The following is a 20,228-nucleotide window of genomic DNA, read 5'->3' as shown; positions in this document are numbered from 1 at the left end:
TTATTAGGCAAATCAAAATTAGAAAAAAATAAACAAAAAAGAATCCTAGACCCGGAATAAAACTCTCGAACTTGGGTATTCTAATGAAGAACACTACCCACTCCACTAATTTCTTTTATTTTTTTAAAATCACGTACTTGTGTTGCGGTTATTAACATGCAAATCAAATGTATTCAACAAGTTTCCACAACTGATGACTATATTCATATTCAGTCGATACAGATGTAACACGCAAAACTTCAGAAGGTTTCTAAAGCCTTTGATGTTTTGTTAGCCAGCTTGGATTGATGTTCCAATTTTTCTTAAATTCTTTCATTTCACCTTCATTCACTCCTCTTAACCAAACGGCTGGCATCGCATCAGTATGGGTGATGACTGTGTACATATTGCCTTCAGTTTGTCAAGTTATTGTTGTTTCTTTATTGCCTCGATTCTCTCTAACAGTTTTATCATATTCTATAGACCCATCGCGCCAATGGCCTTACCGCAGTGGTAACACCGGTTCCCGTTAGATCACCGACGTTAAGCGCTGTGGAGCTGGGCTAGCACTTGGATGGGTGACCATCCGGTCTGCCGAGCGCTGTTGGGAAGTGGGGTGCACTGAGCTATTGTGAGGCAAACTGTGAAGCTACTTGATTGAGTAGTAGCGGCCCCGGTCTCGTAAACTGGTATTCGGCTGGGAGAGCGGTGTGCTGACCACATGCCCCTCCATATCCTCATCCAGTGACGCCTGTGGGCTGAGGATGACATGACGACCGGTCGGTACCGCTGAGCCTTCCAAGGCTTGTTCGGACGGAGTTAGTTATACAACCATCAGGTTTGTAAACAGCTTGTTAAGATTTTCGCAAAGACTCATCTTTATGGTCCTCGTGGTGGCAGCTGCTCTACAACACCGATTCCTAACGGAGGCTTTGTGGTCTGTATCTCAGCTAGAGCTGAACGTCTCAGAATTTCTTGTCTTCCAAGTACACTTCAATGCCTGTATGTTTATAATGATTGTCAGGTTTAAATAATTCATCTCTTAAACGTGTACTAGTCTTTCGACTCTGTCACCATCACCGTCAATAGGATTTGAGTCAAACTCTTGGATGGTTTTGATCATTTCATTCATTATCTTTGGGATTCCGCCTCTCAAATTTTAGTAGGTCCTGGATTTTGAAGGGGAATGATATACAATTAAAGTTATAACACCGATGGACATCATTTTTAGTATAAAGGTCTGCATTCTAATTTCTATCAGAAACTGGAAGCGACCACGCGAAGCAAAATACAACCCTCACAGCAGAAGTTTGGACATTGATACAGACCTGTTTAGCGGTTGTATCTGTCATCACCCGCCTTATTCGAAGTAGCGTGATTGTCTTTTCAATTTACGATTGGAACTGAAAACATTTGACTATGAATTGGATGTAAGTTCAACAAAACAGATAAAAAACTACAATACGAAGTGGGTGTAACCGAACCTGCTCACGATATCGAGATCGGTCACATTGGTTGCAGCCACTGAGGCTAACGGAGGTAATGTATACGCTTCTTAGACTCAGTCACATAACGATGGGCGATTGTAAACGGTCTGAGAATACATTTTTACAGCATCCATGTGATACGGAAGTCTAGCAATCATCAACACCGTTGTTACTGAAGACTTCAATATTTATCAAGAAATTAAGTCCTAATTAGGCCTCAGACCAGGATGTTGTGACCACGACTTTCCAATACTGTTTACGTTCACGAGCGTCTATCGGGATATCACCGCAGGTTATCAGCCATTCGTCAACCCAATTATAGATGGTGCTGGAAGCCTCCCATGTCTTGTGCTTAATTCGAACTTCCATTGCACGCATTTCAACGTCAGTTGGGAAAGAACTGTGCACCATATTCCATTAATTATTACAAACCCTCAGTCGTGGTCGTTTTGATTCTAGCAACAAAGTTAATGAATCATTATAAGACGTAACAGACTTGCTCAGAGAAACACGTTAGTGCAGTGGTAATGCACAGTATGAAATCGCTGCCATATTGAGCTTTTTTCTGTAAGCACAATATTACAAGATTTCGAGACTAATTCTTTTTCTTGTATTAGATATGTGTGTAGCAATGTCACTGTTTCTGCTTGGATAGGAAAATATACTGATGATGCTGCTACGATGCTCATCATACACTGTATATAGGAGCGTTTATTGGAGTGGATATGATTGCAATATGCAGGCGGCTAGATTAGCATCGTCCAGCACATACACTTGCAGTAGGTTATCTTTAGTGAGATGTTTAATGCTGCTCCACACTGACAAACATACAATTAGGTGAGAAGAAAAGTGTTGCTTTTTCGATATTTCTTAATTTATCAAAATTAGAAAACTACGTCCCTTCTTCTCCCGCCTCCTCCGCAGTTATAATCTCCAAGATGGTCTCCTTGATGTCAGCCATCTAGACAGCCATCTCATCGTCATGTGTTGTAATAAATAAAAAAGGAAACGACTGGATTATAAATAACTTTATTTACTTCCAGTCATATATCACTACTATATAAAACGGTGATATGCTGAAACTGCATCAATGAAGTGGCACAAATACCAAGCATTTATTTCGTAATACACATCTAAGTTCCTGCACTGTACTGTTATATTAGAGCCATAACCCAACAATTGTGTAATTAATTTACACTAAATCTGTAACGGGGTTTTCTCAAAAAATGGTTCAAATGGCTCTGAGCACTATGGGACTTAACATCTATGGTCATCAGTCCCCTAGAACTTAGAACTACTTAAACCTAACTAACCTAAGGACAGCACACAACACCCAGCCATCACGACGCAGAGAAAATCCCTGACCCCGCCGGGAATCGAACCCGGGAACCCGGGCGTGGGAAGCGAGAACGCTACCGCACGACCACGAGATGCGGGCAGGGGTTTTCTCAACTAGGGTAGTCGACCAGTTAGTAAATCACGACCATACTGCTTGACGACAGAAGCTGTATTTCAGCGAGTTACGTCTTGCTATACCAGTGGTCAGTAAAGAAGGAAACATTAGCAAGACGTTGCTTGAATGTGATGGAATTTCCGTATACTTTACTAACACCCAAGTAGAAGTATCGCCGTCATCAGAAGCCTTGTACTCCGCCTTAGTCATTCGTCGGATATTCACCCACTGACAAAGTCCTCCCATGAATCCTGTGCTCGACAAAATATTAGCATGTCAAAAACTCGGTGCTGACACGCCTATGGCTTAGCATTGCGTCCCACGAAAGCTCTGGCGCGGTGGAGGATTCTAAGAATACATGTCCGAGCATACACTCCGAAACTCCTGAAAATGTTCGGGGGATATCATATGTCGATGCTCATATATAACCTTGCATATTCATTTAAATTAGGGATATTAAACTATTTCCAAACATTCACCACATGTCTACACTCTGCAGTTGTTATTTCAGTGTCTGCGAGTCTACTGGTGAATGTGGCTATGGTGGGTAATGGGAATTTCCTGAATCTCTCCCATTAATTTAGGTACAAGGCTCCTTCTTCCGCGCAAGCTGAAACTTTACATCATTAGTATATACTGATCTAGTGATACTCGTAAGCTCTTGACACATTGTCTCAGCTAGTTTCTGAATGGACGTGGGCATGGAACGAAGAGAATTCAGGAAGCGGAGCGCAGTTCTAAGTGTGATCCGCTTCGATAATGAATTGTCCCGTTATCGATGTCACACCGACATTATCTCTGAAGCTGAAATCACACACCAAGAAATAGAGCATCATAGTCACTCAAATTATGGCTCTGAGCACTACGGGACTTAACATCTATGGTCATCAGTCCCCTAGAACTTAGAACTACTTAAACCTAACTAATCTAAGGACATCACACAACACCCAGTCATCACGAGGCAGAGAAAATCCCTGACCCCGCCGTGAATCGAACCCGGGAACCCGGGCGTGGGAAGCGAGAACGCTACCGCACGACCACGAGCTGCGGACACACTCAAATTGTGAAAGAGAACGGGTATGTGATGTGTTGGCTGATGATTTAAGTTGCATACGTTATTAACTGTGCCACGGAATTTCACGATTAAATGTCCTTCACACGCCCAGGTTTCTTTGATGAGGAGATTAACTTATTTAAAGGAGAGAGTATTTTGACCCACATATTAAATGACTAACAAATTCCCCAAATGCTGGACGACGAAGTTAGACGGATTTTCCACCACTATTACTCATTTTCCGTAACAAGGTCTGAATTTCTGCCATGACTATCTGTATTGAGGAGGGACGTAACATGTTGCCGAGCGTAACTCCTCGTGATACACACACTGTCCTCGGCCAGACTACAGTCACCTGGATAAAAATTTGCATACCTCCTACTGCCGGTTCCAGTGGTATATATACATCCGTGTCTGGTGTACAGTCATCCACCTCTTGTGGAGGGTATCTCATACCCTACATCTCGGAGTCGTGGTGCTGTGGAATAAAATAAGTAACTTTAAAATATATATTCATTGCAGTCTAGTAATTGTAAATTTACACCCTCACTGAACTAAAAATAATTAATATTACTTGCCTTCCCTAGTTCCTGACGTTGCCCTTATTCACTGTTGGTGATTTGACTTGGAGAGAGCAGACTGCTGGTGGCTCAGTCGCCCCACCAGCCATCCATCCCTCACACAGGAAGGGGAACTTTGTAGTTTTGCTTAGATACAATGAAGCGACGATAGTAAGAGGTGTAAGTTTTACACAACTATTTTCATTTTCTGTATGGATTATACTGCTGTAGTCGTAGAACTTGATCTGTGTATCAAGATAGGGAAATTTCTTTGCAGAAACTCAACGCTACTGGGAACACAGTGAATCAACAGAAAGAGCTTACGAAGCTACGACGCTATCTGCTCTACCCATTAATGAGCAAATTGTGATTCTCAGCGGCAAACCGGTCAACACGTCACAGGGGGCAGCGATACTGCAGGTACTGCAAGAGCTGGAGATGAACAAGTTGATTTTATCATGTCACAGGCCAAGTTGTGCTCTACTCGGTGTGTTCGTGGTATGGATTCGTTTACATTCTCAAGCGATGAATTAAGTGCATGACCAATAAGTGTGGATTATTTATGGGTGATCCCATTTTTAAATAATTTCTGTTCCTATTGTGCTATCTGAGAAAGAAATTGTACCATTATTTCGTATCAAAAACTTTTTTAAATATTTATTTCTCCAGTTTAGTGGGCAGTTACCACTTCTTTTTGTTGTTCTGCGTGCTCAGGTGATTTTATATGTGTATTTTATATATACATAGCGTCAACACCGCTGTGGTCTCTAGTCAGGCCAGTACGATGTACCACATCTTCAAATTTTTATAATACGTAAGCACATTATTTATGCTGGTTGGATTCTAACATTCTGCGTGGTGTCTGTCTGTTCTATATCGTGTCTCCCTACCACTTTCGCGCAACAACGCTCTGAGCGTGTATTTTAGGGAATTGACTAGTTTGAACCTGGGACCTGTTGCTGGTAAGGAGACGCCAGGCCACACATGACATGTAGAATTCAGAAGAGTTCAGTGAGACTAGCGATGATATAACCAAATACTTAATGATTTCAGCGTCAGCTCCACTGCACTCCCTGTAAAAGAATCTTAATACTAACTAAATTTAGTGGAAGGGGTTCAAGGTTTTCCTATTTTTAGTTAGCTGGTAAAATAACGTCGAAAAAGCAGTTAAGTTTACCATTGGAAATTTTATTCTACTTACAAAACATTGTTTATAAATTGCACTATTGATAAAAGGAGATGTTTTAATACAGGATGATGAAAACCAACTGCATTCAACAGAAATGTGAACGAATATTCCATGAGTGGGTTTCCAAGTTCTACAATGGATCGAAGGGTGACCTATGCCATATCACATCTATAATCTAGGTTTAAATTAGGTTTCACAAAAGAGAAAACTACTAAAATGGTCTACAGTGACCCTCAATTATCTTTAATTAATTATCTAACTTGTTGTAAATTACAGTGGCTGATGTGGCTTCTCAATAACTATATAACAGAAAAATCGTCGCGTTTCAGATTTTTACTTAAAGTGGCTAATGTGAACGCCATGAGCTTTAATTGACGATCGACACTAGTATTACGCAAAAAGGGGGTGTAACAGATGAGACTTCTGCAGTTCTGAGTGAAGCTTTATGTGTTGTTACGCGGCATTGCGTGCGTTCATTACCTTGTCGGTGTTCGTCAGGGGGCGGCGGAAAGCACAGCTCTGCTCACCTCGCCATCTCGGAAGCAACTCTCTCCTAACTTCTTCTTACTACAATTTACCGAAGTTGGTTAAAAAAAAAACTATCTGGCTGTGTTTTCATCTGACCAATCAGGGTCTCAATGTTAACCTTAAGCTCCGCCTACAAAAATTCTGTCAATCCAATGAGAAGCGTTATACTTTTCGTGATGGGGCAATGTTTTTAAAGATTGCAACGTAACAGAGATGCAAAAAAGTCTCACGCTAAAACTTGCGGTTAAAGTGGCCCTTTTTGTGTTATCGTACAGTCTATACTGTTCTTACGGACGGCTCTATCTTTCAACATGGGCTGGGGGGTGGTCCTAGCGGCTAGCTGGCGACGTGGGTGTCCGTCCCTTATCGTAGGGCCTTCCAGCTTTACACGATTCTGCTCTCGGTTTCTGTTCTCGTTTCTCCCCTTGGAACTGCGTCTGTCTCGTGGTGGGAAGGTATTATATGCATTTAGGCATTCTTGTGTTAGTCTGTGGTATTCCATTTGCTCACTAGTTACTCGTATTACTTTGGTTAATTTAATGTCATGATTTATTCGGAGCTATGTAATATACTACTGGATTTGCTTATCATGTCAGGGTTTTCATGGAAGGTGTTGGATTTGCCTGACACCTTACATATTAGCACCCTTCGAACTTAATTTTTATACTGAAGTTAGGAAATGATTGAATCGTTGTCTAAGATAGTCCAAAATTATCCCGTTATCTAAATTTTGTTGCCTACTGTTCAGCCACGTTACTCTGTTCAATGCTAGTTTGTATTACTAATTTATATTTTTATGTTCTTCCACATTATTATCAAAAACATGTTTATATTGACAAGGGAAGAATATTTTATTCTATTATAATTATTATTTTTAATTATTTTCTTTCTTTATTTTATTGTGAAGTTTGTTTCTTAAGAAGTTTGTTATCGAAAGTGAGGAGTCTTTCACATCGATTTTCTTAGAAATATTGTTTTTATAAATGTAGTAATTAAGTAAAATCTATTCCTAAGACATTTTCTAAATATGATGTACAAGTAAAATGTTTTTGTTTCTAGACACTCATTTCAACATTGTTACACTAACAAATAGGAATTATTTCCAAGAATTGCTTTGACAAAGAAATATACATACATACGTATTGAGATATTATCCTAACAAATGGTAGAAATGTTAAAAAAAAGAGGGAAAACATCCAACAAGATAATTTTTTATTCTTTGTTTTTATAAGGAGAAAATAAGTAAAACATAATTATTCTTTTATTTTTATGAGGAGAAAATAAGTGGCATATAGTTTTAATGTTTATTATGCCTTACTTTTGTTCTTTATATACTGTCCATTTCAAAACTAATGACTTATTTTTATCGATAGTCTACTTTTTACTTAAGTCCATAGTCAATGACTGTTATTTGTAGTTTATTAGCTGTCTGGTGCACTTAACTTATTTCATTTTTCACACGTTTCTTTTGCACAATTCCTACATCACATAATTTGATTTCACACATTTACACAATCGTATTAATGTTTAAGCATGAGGTTGGCGAATGTTTCTTTTTTTTTTTTTTTGCACAAAGTTGATGGACTTCAGCGAGATGGATGTGGGCAAGTATTTGATGTACAGCTTCGTTCATCGTTCCTTGTTGGCTTTGCAGGTGTGTGTTGCTGTTGTGGAGGTCCCATAATGGAATGGAGCTGTGAGTGCAGAATCTCATGGTTTACTGGCTTTGTATGCGTGAAAGTCATCGTTATGTGTCGCTGAAAGCAGTCGTTTTTCGTTGTAATACTTCGCAGACGACTAGTTTACAATAGGATAGGGATTTGGGAAGGTATGTCATCTATTCTTCACCCATCTTCCTTCATCAACTCAATCTTGCGAATCTTCAACTTCTGTTCTTCCTGCTTTTTCTCTGCTTCTTACTTGCTTCTTGGTTCTTCTCTGGGCAGGATATGGTAATATTTATTGATAACTAGTTGCTTTGAAGTTCTCCTCCTAGTAACAGTTTGATAAATGGTTTGGGCATGTCATTTCTACTTTGTGGACGTTTTCTTCAGTTTCGTGCATCAGCGTGCTGTTTCATAGTGGTAGTGTGAATTTTACACATATTTTTGCCAGTGGTGGCTTGCCCAAGCCGTCTTCTCGTCGGGCCGTATTTTGCTCGCTCCGCTGAGTCGGGGCGTACTGGGGCTTACGAGCAGTGAAAGTCCGGTGTTTGCTTGTCAGTCGCTGCCCCGGTCCCTTCCGTGTTCTGCCACTCTGTGGTTCCGTCTTCTGTCCCAGCAGGGTTCCGCCACCCTGTGGTTCAGCTTGGCAGCAGATTTATTTACTGCCCACTTCGGCTACAAGGGCCTTCTGTTGGTCTCACTGTCCTTTCCCCTCTCTCAACGCTTCTGCCTTGTAGGAATCGTGTCCTGCTAATTACGTCCTTTCCTTTCTTGATACTTCTCGCGTTGCAACTTGTGGGTCGTTGCATCTCGTCCTTGCTGGAGTTTTTACCATGGTTCTTACAAAAAGTTTTACTTATAATCATCTAACATATGTCTAGTACCTACATTGTTTTACGCCTTCATAAAAGCTTTACAAATATCGGCGCCCTTTCCATGTTACAATTCTAAGATATTTTGAGTCTTAACTTCTACAAAAATCCTCAAATTGGTTTTTTTTATTTTTTGTGTAGTGTCATGGTGTATAGCATTTTAGTATTTCATGCTGTTAGACTATCTACGCTTTATCCCTTCACCTTAATCTATGGTACTATTGGTGTTATTTTTGTTTTTGTTTTTATTGAAATTACTTTCCTTTTCCCACCTTCCTCTCTCTTCATTCTCCTTTCTCCTAAAGATCTTATCTGCAACATAATCTTGAAATATTGTGCTGATTATTTACCAGTAATAAAATTAATCTTCAAACTTGTACTGAAAGTGTTTAATACTGCAAGTCTTAGGTAAAAATACCTCTGCTTTATCTCGTAAAATACCCTCTAATTCTCTTTTACTGTGTTCCGAAATACCTTGAACTTCTTGCAATTTTTCGTCGATTTCTTTATGGACTTCTAACATGAGTTGAGGCGATTCCCCCTTTTGTGCATACCATTCTAATTCTTCATCCTCTTCATCTCGCGTCATTCTTAAATGTTTGTTTATAACTGGTATTTCTTCTAATTTTAGCTTTTGCTCAAAGAGAAGTGTGACATTCCCGAATATTACGCTACCTTTCCCCATATCTATTATTGCTCGTCTCTCATTTAAAAAATCTGCACCTACAATCAAATCTACAGTTAGTTTAGGTATAATCACGAAGTTGGCTTCGATCTTTTGACCTTGACACGAAAGAGTTAACTTTGTTTGTCTTGTAACTTCCGCAGCATTGCTTCTAATAGGACCTCTTACTTTAATCTTACGTGTTTGCAGAAGTGGCAATTCCTCATTGGCATTACACTGCATGAATAAATTTTCTGAGATCGTAGTCAGTTCACTTCCGCTATCAATTACAATATTGACTGGGATATGCTTTACCATGGCCTTCACAATTGGTTGAATTTGAAAGGGTTGGTTCTGTTCATCTTCTTCTTCCATCAACGAATCCCTTGTGAATTCGAACTTTCTGTACTAAAAGCTTCGACTGCTACTTCTCTCTCTTTTATTTCCTCTTCTCTATTTCTTCCTTCATTTACGCTTTCTTCAACATCCTCTACTTTTTCCTCATCCTCGTCTATCTACTCCTTCTTCGTCGCTACTTCCACATAATCGCATCTAAATGCTCTAATTATCGCATCATAACTTCCTTCATTATATACGTTGGGTTGTGTGTCCACTCGTAACTTATTTTCGACTTCTGTCAACTGCGCATTATCCTCATTGAATTCGCTTTCCCTGGTTTCCATCTCAAATAGCTCTGCAATACTCATTACTTCGTCCTTTCCTCCTACATTCGTTGTGCATACCTCTGGTAATTCATCTTCCTCGTCAGTATTCTCCCAATTAATTTCGTCCCAACTCGATGTTGTTATTTTCTTGTCTTCGTTTTCATCTGGTCCCTGCGGATATGTTTCTTCCTTCTTCTCTTCTCGTGATAAGGTATTTACTTCTCTGTTCAAGGTGCTGCAATTGTCCTGGGTCGGTGCGTCATTCTCTTTGGCATGGGCGCTTAGCTGTCAATTCGAACGTTTATCGGGGTTTGGTGGTCTTACCTCCACCTCTTCTACCTGTATTCTCTTTTCTTGTTCAGCTTGTTGATAGTGGTTTCTTTGTTGAAAATTTGTCGGTCTATTGGTTTCCAGTACCCGTTCCGGTTGTCGTAATTCCCTCTGTAATAGTTGTTGCCGTTCCTGGGTGAATTATAGTTATTGCCATATTCTCTTCTAAATCCATAACCAGTTCTTTGTTGAAATCTATTGTCGTTTCTTGGTGCGAAGTTATCACATGGTTCGTAATTATGGTTTCTTCGTACTGTGTCTTGTGGATTCCACTGCTTTTTGCTTTCGTTTTCACGTGCGCTTCGTCTTTTTCTTGCGTCATCTTCCGAAAATATGAACTCTAGTTCCCTTAGAATACCTTTAAATGCTTCGACGTCATAGCCTCCGCGACCTACTAATGATTGCTGGTATCTGAATGGTAGCTTCATCGCGCATAATTTAATCAACTCACCGTCACTGTATGGTACATCTAAGCATAGATTTTTCTTTGTCATTAATTCGAAAAATTTCACGGGGCTCTTCTCTCCTGAATTTTCAAAATATGGGTTCTGTAATAATTCGTACTTCACTCTGTTCTGTGCTTCGCTGGACCAATATCGTGAGAGAAACTTCTCTCTGAAATCTTCGTACGATCGGCATGTCGCTGAAACATTCTGCATGGTTTCTGCGACTGTTCCTGACATGTGTGCACATATAAAGTCTAATTTGTGTGCTAGCGTCCAGTGTTCTGGTAATCCTACTCGGAATTGATCAATAAAAGTTCATGGATGTAATGAGTTTCCTTCTCAAAAGTGTTGAAATTTTCTGACTGTGAGGAAATGATCGTTGTCGTACTTTGTCATAGTTCCATATGAAATTCGCGATTCTTCGCCACTTTTGTTTCTTATCATTTCTCCCGTCGTTCTTTCCGGTTGTGGTAGATCCATTGGATATTGTCCACTGTAACTTTCGCCTACCCTTGCGTAGTATCGTTGGAGTGGTACGCAATAATTTTCTTCCATCGGTTGTGAACGTAAGCTGAATGCATTGCGCTGTACTCTTCGCGACCTGGCTTTCCATTGTCACATATGTTACTTTCCGCCTGTGATTGGAATCGCAAATGCGTAATATCTTCGTTAATAGCTTGTTTTTCCGGTGCTGTTACAGATACGGATGTGGTTGCAGACTCTGTGCTTGTTCGATCCTGTTCACTACGCTCTTCAATGGTTTGCAAAAACTCTGTTCGCAATTTCTGAAATTGTCGCTTCGTTTGCTCTTCTATTTTGACTATGCGGTTATCATATCTTTTCAGCGCTGCTTTTGTGATACGTTTGTGTAACACACTGTTTTCAACAACTTTACGCGCTGTACCGGCTGCTTGTCAAGTAATTACGTTTATCTGTTTCTCTAGTTTCTTAACTTCTCCCTGGGTGTTGTTACGTAATCTTTTGATCTCGTCCTGAATGTCATTACACAATGTTTGTACGTCCGCTTGTACCTTGTCAATGCCTGTTCTCAATTGATTGTAGCCTGTTATTAAGTTTCCTATCACTTCTCGAGATTATTTTGCCTCGTCTTCAATACGACTTAGGTGTAACTTAATTTTTTTGTTATTTTCTTTAATCTCACACATTTGTCTCGTGGTTTCTGCATTCTGAATTTGAATTTGATTCGCTATGTCTTTATTTTGCCTTGTCATGGTTTCCGTAATTTGTTGTAGTAATTTTGCCATATTGGTGGGCCCTATTGCGTTTTCTTCCAACGTCCTACGCTCTGTGTTTTCGCCCAAGTGTTGGTTCGTAACCGATTGCATTGAACTGTGCTGTGACACGTTTCTGCTCGCATTCCTTGTACTCTGTGGTGAGGCAGCTCTGATTATTTGAACTATGGGTTCTACGTATTCAAGACGCAAGTTAGAATCCTCATCGACTGTCTCTCTACTTTCCTGCTCCTCTGTCGTATGCTGACTTACGTTTTCTATGCCTTGACATACATTATCCTCGTTATGGTGCGTTATATGTCCTATTTCTCGCGATACTGCATCGTCTGTTGTACTATCCTCTATTCTCTGTCCATTTTCACGCTGGGTCTCTACCTCAATTCGGTCAAGGTCTCGATCTGCCATTGCTTATGTTTCCGAATCCCTTATTTTCTGTTTTAAAAGCTATTCACGCGCCCTACTTCTTGTCAACATGCGCGCATAAGATCTCACGCGTTTCATAAACTTTTTGTTCACACGACTTGACACTACCAAGACTGACAATCCATTCACTTACTTGTTGGGTCAGAAGCAACTTATCAACGATGTATCCGCCACCTGTGCGCTTGCATTGAGGAGAAAACTTAATTCTAACAATATTAAAATTCACAACTTAATTATGCTACTGTCTCTGAGACTTTCTTACTATCTATCGCTGCAACTACTGTTTTCTAGTATTTAAAACTTTAGGAAAAAAAACTTTTTTACTACGAAAATTTTTCAACAGGTAATTTTTCTGACCTAATTAGGCATGTGGTCGACCTTCAGTCATGGTATTTTACCATCCTGGCAGAGTCGCCATTTTCTAAACAGTCTGCGTGATGTCTGTTTGTTCTATATCGTGTCTCCTTACTACATTTGCGCAACTACGCTCTGAGCGTGTTTTTTAGGGAATTGACTAGTTTGAACCTGGGACCTGTTGCTGGTAAGGAGACGCCAGACCACACATGACATGTAGAATTCAGAAGAGTTCAGTGAGACTAGCGATGATATAACCAAATACTTAATGATTTCAGCGTCAGCTCCACTGCACTCCCTGTAAAAGAATCTTAATACTAACTAAATTTAGTGGAAGGGGTTCAAGGCTTTCATATTTTTAGTTAGCTGGTAAAATAACGTCGAAAAAGCAGTTAAGTTTACCATGGGAAATTTTATTCTACTTACAAAACATCGTTTATAAATTGCACTATTGATAAAAGGAAATGTTTTAATACAGGATGGTAAAAACCAACTGCGTTCAACAAAAATGTGAACGAATATTCCCTGAAGGGTTTTCCAAGTTCTACAATGGATCGAAGGATGACCTATGCCATATCACATCTATAATCTAGGTTTAAATTAAGTTTCACAAAAGAGGAAACTATCAAAATGGTCTACAGTGCCCCTCAATTATCTTTAATTACTTATCTAACTTGTCGTAAATTACAGTGGCTGATGTGACTTCTCAATAACTATATAACAGTAAAATCATCGCGTTTCAGATTTTTACTTCAAGTGGCAAATGTGAACACCATGAGCTTTAATTGACGATCGACCCTAGTATTACGCACAAAGGGGATGTAAGAGATGAGACTTCTGGAGTTCTGAGTGAAGCCTTATGCGCTCAAAAATGCGGCATCGCGTGCATTCATTACCTTGTCGGTGTTCGTCAGGGGGCGGCAGGCAGCACAGCTCCGTCCAGCTCGCCCTCTCGGAAGCAACTCTCGCCTAACTTCTCCTTACTACAATTTACCGAAGTTGGTTTAAAAAAACTATCTGCCTGTGTTTTCATCTGACCAATCAGGGTCTCAATGTTAACCGTAAGCTCCGTCTACAAAAATTCTGTCTATCCAATGAGAAACGTTATACTTTTCGTGGTGGGGCAATAATTTTAAAGTTTGCAACGTAACAGAGAAGCGAAAAAGTCTCACGCTGAAACTTGCAGCTGGTGTGGTCCTTTTAGCGTTATCGTAAGATCTATACTGTTCTTGTGGAGGGCTCTATCTTTTAATATGGGGCGGGGGGTGGTCCTAACGTAACAGAGACGCGAAAAAGTCTCACGCTAAAACTTGCGGTTAGAGGGTCCCTTTTTGTGTTATCGTACGATCTATACTGTTCTTCTGGAGGGCTCTAGCTTTTAACATGGGCTAGGGGGTGGTCCTAGCGGTTAACTGGCGACGTGGGTGTCCGTCCCCTATCGTAGGGCCTTCCAGCTTAACACGGTTCTGCTCTCGTGATCTGTTTTCGTCTCTCCCCTCGGAACTGCGTCTGTCTCAGGGTGGGAAGGTATTACATGCATTTAGGCATTCTTGTGTTAGTCTGTGGTATTCCATTTGCTCACTCGTTACTCGTATTACTTTGGTTAATTTAATGTCACGATTTATTTGGAGCTATGTGACATACTACTGGATTTGCTTATCAAGTCAGGGTTACCATGGACGGTGTTGGATTTGCCTGACACCTTACAGGATATATCTTATAAATGACTGAATATTTATCATTTATGTTACTTTGGATTCTTTAAAAGGCTTTAGCATCGGATGGCTGTGGATATTTAAACACTGCTCTAGCTCATTTGTCTATACGCACTGTAGAATACTAATCTTACATACAAACATCAGTGGTATATTTATTCTGATGTGATCATTAATTCACCGAATAATCCCACAACGCCGGCCGTTGTGGCCGAGCGGTTCTAGGCGCTTCAGTCCGGAACCGCGCGACTGCTGCGGTCGCAGGTTCGAATTGTGTGATGTCCTTAGGTTAGTTATGTTTAAGTACACTCCTGTAAATGGAAAAAAGAACACATTGACACCGGTGTGTCAGACCCACCATACTTGCTCCGGACATTGCGAGAGGGCTGTACAAGCAATGATCACACGCACGGCACAGCGGACACACCAGGAACCGCGGTGTTGGCCGTCGAATGGCGCTAGCTGCGCAGCATTTGTGCACCGCCGCCGTCAGTGTCAGCCAGTTTGCCGTGGCATACGGAGCTCCATCGCAGTCTTTAACACTGGTAGCATGCCGCGACAGCGTGGACGTGAACCGTATGTGCAGTTGACGGACTTTGAGCGAGGGCGTATAGTGGGCATGCGGGAGGCCGGGTGGACGTACCACCGAATTGCTCAACACGTGGGGCGTGAGGTCTCCACAGTACATCGATGTTGTCGCCAGTGGTCGGCGGAAGGTGCACGTGCCCGTCGACCTGGGACCGGACCGCAGCGACGCACGGATGCACGCCAAGACCGTAGGATCCTACGCAGTGCCGTAGGGGACCGCACCGCCATTTCCCAGCAAATTAGGGACACTGTTGCTCCTGGGGTATCGGCGAGGACCATTCGCAACCGTCTCCATGAAGCTGGGCTACGGTCCCGCACACCGTTAGGCCGTCTTCCGCTCACGCCCCAACATCGTGCAGCCCGCCTCCAGTGGTGTCGCGACAGGCGTGAATGGAGGGACGAAAGGAGACGTGTCGGCTTCAGCGAGGAGAGTCGCTTCTGCCTTGGTGCCAATGATGGTCGTATGCGTGTTTGGCGCCGTGCAGGTGAACGCCACACTCAGGACTGCATACGACCGAGGCACACAGGGCCAACACCCGGCATCATGGTGTGGGGAGCGATCTCCTACACTGGCCGTACACCACTGGTGATCGTCGAGGGGACACTGAATAGTGCACGGTACATCCAAACCGTCATCGAACCCATCGTTCTACCATTGCTAGACCGGCAAGGGAACTTGCTGTTCCAACAGGACAATGCACGTCCGCATGTATCCTGTGCCACCCAACGTGCTCTAGAAGGTGTAAGTCAACTACCCTGGCCAGCAAGATCTCCGGATCTGTCCCCCATTGAGCATGTTTGGGACTGGATGAAGCGTCGTCTCACGCGGTCTGCACGTTCAGCACGAACGCTGGTCCAACTGAGGCGCCAGGTGGAAATGGCATGGCAAGCCGTTTCACAGGACTACATCCAGCATCTCTACGATCGTCTCCATGGGAGAATAGCAGCCTGCATTGCTGCGAAAGGTGGATATACACTGTACTAGTGCCGACATTGTGCATGCTCTGTTGCCTGTGTCTATGTGGCTGTGGTTCTGTCAGTGTGATCATGTGATGTATCTGACCCCAGGAATGTGTCAATAAAGTTTCCCCTTCCTGGGACAATGAATTCACGGTGTTCTTATTTCAATTTCCAGGAGTGTAGTTCTAAGTTCTAGTGGACTGATGACCTAAGATATTAAGTCCCATAGTGCTCAGAGCCATTTGAACCATTTGAACATCACACAGATTTACAGCACTCAACTGTTAAATGTAATTGTACATATTCCCTACACCCTCATTTTAATTTCGTCGCATTATGTCCATACATAGATAATTTTTTCCTTTTCTTTCTTTTGAAGTTGTACAGCGTAAATGTAATGGCCACCTTTTCTTTCTTCTTCGTGTTGTTTTTCCCACCACTTATACGACACTCTAGTACAGAGACGGAGTTTTGCGTGTGCTATAGAAAGATGACTGGGCTTCAAACTACTACTACTACTACCACACTCCTGACAAGTGCAGCGGCTCCACCGCTCACCCAGGAGGTTGCAGAATTTTCACTGATGTCTGAGAGTGTGAATCACTTGGACGGGGTGTTCCACGTAATCCTGAAGGAGTGATGGTGGGCTTATGGAGAAAGTCGTAACGAGAAAGCATGGTGTTAAACATTCAATTGCATACCTGCTTTCAAGATCATTATTAGTCGCTTCATTATGATGGTGACGATAATAAATGCAGGGTGTCCCATGTATATTGACCACCCTAAATAACTGTTTGTGCAGATGCAAATTACAAAATGTTTCAAGTAAATGTTTTTTAAGACGGTTTTCCTTCTGCCACGGCGAATGCGAGCTGGTTCCCCTTATTGCACCTCAGTTACACTATGTCAGCGATTGCCGCGCAAACACTGCCTCCACGTACGCGTACACCATAACAACTCTACCACGAAAACATTGGGGCTACATTCATCTGGAATGAGACGTTGCCGGGAGGTCCACTGGGGGCCGAACCGCACAATAACCATGGTTTCGGCGTGGGGCGGTGGTGGGGCGGGTGGACTGCTGTAGCTTGTTGTGGGGTTGTGGGCCCCTGAGGGCTATGGCGAAGACGAAGCCTCTCCGTCGTTTCTAGGTCCCAAGTTCAATACATACATGCATACATGTTAGGAATGGCACTGTAGTGTCTGAACGAGCAAAGTTCTGTATACCTTGTATATCCGGATAAGCTACGAAATTTGGCAATCGCTCTGTGTGACGATTGGTTACCTTTTCTAGTTTGATTTCAAACAATGCTTTCGGCTCTATGAAAAAACAGGCTCACGTTTTTGCTGAAATATTTTGGTTGGTAGCTTGTTTCCAGCACTATGCTACAACCTGTCAATCGGACCTATTCAGTATAAGATAATAACATGTTCGCAAGCCAAAAACAATGCCTCACACCCAAACGCCGTGGTAGCAGTGTTGACAGCAGCATATGGGTCACGTTGAGACCTATCCATCTTGGTATGAGAGAGAGATTACATATGCATTTACTGTGTCAGCGGTATGGAGGATTTGCCGGCCGAAGTGGCCGTGCGGTTAAAGGCGCTGCAGTCTGGAACCGCAAGACCGCTACGTCGCAGGTTCGAATCCTGCCTCGGGCATGGATGTTTGTGATGTCCTTAGGTTAGTTATGTTTAACTAGTTCTAAGTTCTAGGGGACTAATGACCTCAGCAGTTGAGTCCCATAGTGCTCAGAGCCATTTGAACCATTTTTTGGTATGTAGGGTTTGAGTGTACAGATTTTTTCAGATATCTTTTTAATTTGTGCATTTAATATCCTTATAAAAATTTTAATGTATCGTGCACCATATAAGCAATGTCCATATTCAAGTTTTGTGACACACACACACACACACACACACACACACACACACACACACACACACACACACAAGTTTTGTGACACACACACACACACACACACACACACACACACACACATGCTCTCACAACATAGCTGTAAAGTATCGGTCACCTCGTGAAATAGGTGTGTGGTAAGATGATTATTACAGTTACTTGTCTGAGGTCTCCATGCTGTAGTGAGAATACCAGAACGCATTTTGTAGCTAAGTGCCGATCACACCCCGTAAGTGAACTAATACACTGTAGTGAGAGAAGATCATTAACAACGTTTGAGTTTTTAAAGGAAGTGGTTGTCAGTATTACGAGGTAAGAAACCCCACAGTGTAGATCGCAGTCAGCAGTGACAGAGTTCCAATCTACTCTTGCGGTGAATGAATTATTTGTACACGAATACATTATGAGTGACGTTACCCAGAAATGTTGGAGAATCGTTGACTGTAAGACATTTCCGAATGAGGGTTACTGGGGTGCTGATGCAATAAAAATTTAAAAAATCATTTTGCATGTTATATTACTTTATTAGAGTTCGTGTCTTTTAATCGCAATTCACAATGTATTACTATACATTCACCATTTTTTTACCAACAAAAATACTCTTACTGTACCTGAAGCAGAGCTCGAGCACACAGCACTTGTGGAAAGCAGCCCTGTAAATTTGATGCAGATAACAGTATGTCCGCATGGAAGGAATACAACTCCCATCTCTTCTCGGAAACAATATTTGACGAAGAAACTCGCAGTTACAACGTCAATATTTATTCCTAGTAGCAGCTACAAAACGTAAGCAAAATACTTACATACACACTGTTCTCTTATCTAGTGGGTAACAGTTATTACTGCCAGTAATTCGAGGCTGAAGCCGCAATAGCCGGCCGCTGTGACCGAGCAGTTCTAAGCGCTTCAATCCGGAAGCGCGCTGCTGATACGGTAGCAGGTTCGAATCCTGCCTCGGGCATGGATGTGTGTGATGTCTTTAGGTTGGTTAGGATTAAGTAGTTCTATGTTCTAGGGGACTGATGGCCTCAGATGTTAAGTTTCATAGTGCTTAGAGCCATTTGAACCATTTTTGAAGTCACAATAGTGTCGTATGACAGCCGTACAGACGTTCTGCCGTCACATACGAAACTGAATCAGTTGCAATGCACAACGCCAAATAATAATGCTGCTGCTGCACTTGCACTGTACTATTAAACCTTTATCTCTCCAAACACTTAAAATTTTTTCAACTACCGAGCTACACAAATGCGCATTGGTGCTGCTGCTATAGGAACCATAGATATTCACGTGACGTTAATTGGATCACGACAGAAAGACCAACATAGAGAATTTCTTTTCAAATATTTACCTACACCGCTGTGTGCTGAACTAAAATTTTACTTGCTGGCTCACTCCCTAGTTTTCTCGACGTACGCTGGTGCGAAAAACTATTGACAATGCAGTTCGCTATAACATGGTGCTGCTTGAAGGAATTTTGTAACATAGCAACTGGGTGCTAAAAACAATTATAATAGCTGCAATATCAATGGTTAACAAAATTATTTGACAAATACTAATTTACTGCTTACCAGTATCAGTATCTGATAAATGCTAATATGTGCAAATACTTACTGGCTGCTGCCCGTGTTGTACAATACTTTTTGCAGCCTTTTGAATATATGCTTCTGCTGCTGACAATGAAGGTGGACAAGTGCCACTGACACTGCTCGCACCATTGATAGCATGAACACACTGTCCACTTGGAAGCCTCGACGCTGAGATGCACTAAGCTCCACGTCATTGCTAGAAGCACCTACGGGGTAGCGTGGAGAGAACAGAAATGGACCACACAGAGAAAGATTACAAATACATAAGAGTTCAACTACCCGATGTCTCAGGTCTCTCACTGTCGTACTACTCAGTCCTAATGTACCGTTTGTGTGTAAAATAAGTTTGAAGATCGAATCACTTTGAAGCTTCCCGCTTCACGATACGAACACAGCGGAGACAAAGAGCTCCGACCTGTGTGTTCTACAGGAGTCCTCGGCCAGGACTCTTCTCCTCATCGGGTTCTCTTCTACGTGACGGAGGACGTTCTCTTCACGGTTGGAATAGTGACGGGTGTGTGGAGCACCACAATCAAC

General features: G+C 41.9%; 1 pseudogene; it reads left to right on the top strand.

The window, feature by feature from the left end:
- Positions 1 to 471: 471 nt before the first annotated feature.
- On the top strand, positions 472 to 589 carry LOC126471743 (5S ribosomal RNA; annotated as a pseudogene).
- The last annotated feature ends 19,639 nt before the right edge of the window (positions 590 to 20,228 follow it).

This window comes from Schistocerca serialis, chromosome 3, assembly GCF_023864345.2.
Source record: "Schistocerca serialis cubense isolate TAMUIC-IGC-003099 chromosome 3, iqSchSeri2.2, whole genome shotgun sequence".
Taxonomy (NCBI): domain Eukaryota; kingdom Metazoa; phylum Arthropoda; class Insecta; order Orthoptera; family Acrididae; genus Schistocerca; species Schistocerca serialis.
The sequence above is the reverse complement of the archived record's forward strand: the minus strand, read 5'-3'. Positions and strand labels throughout refer to the sequence as shown.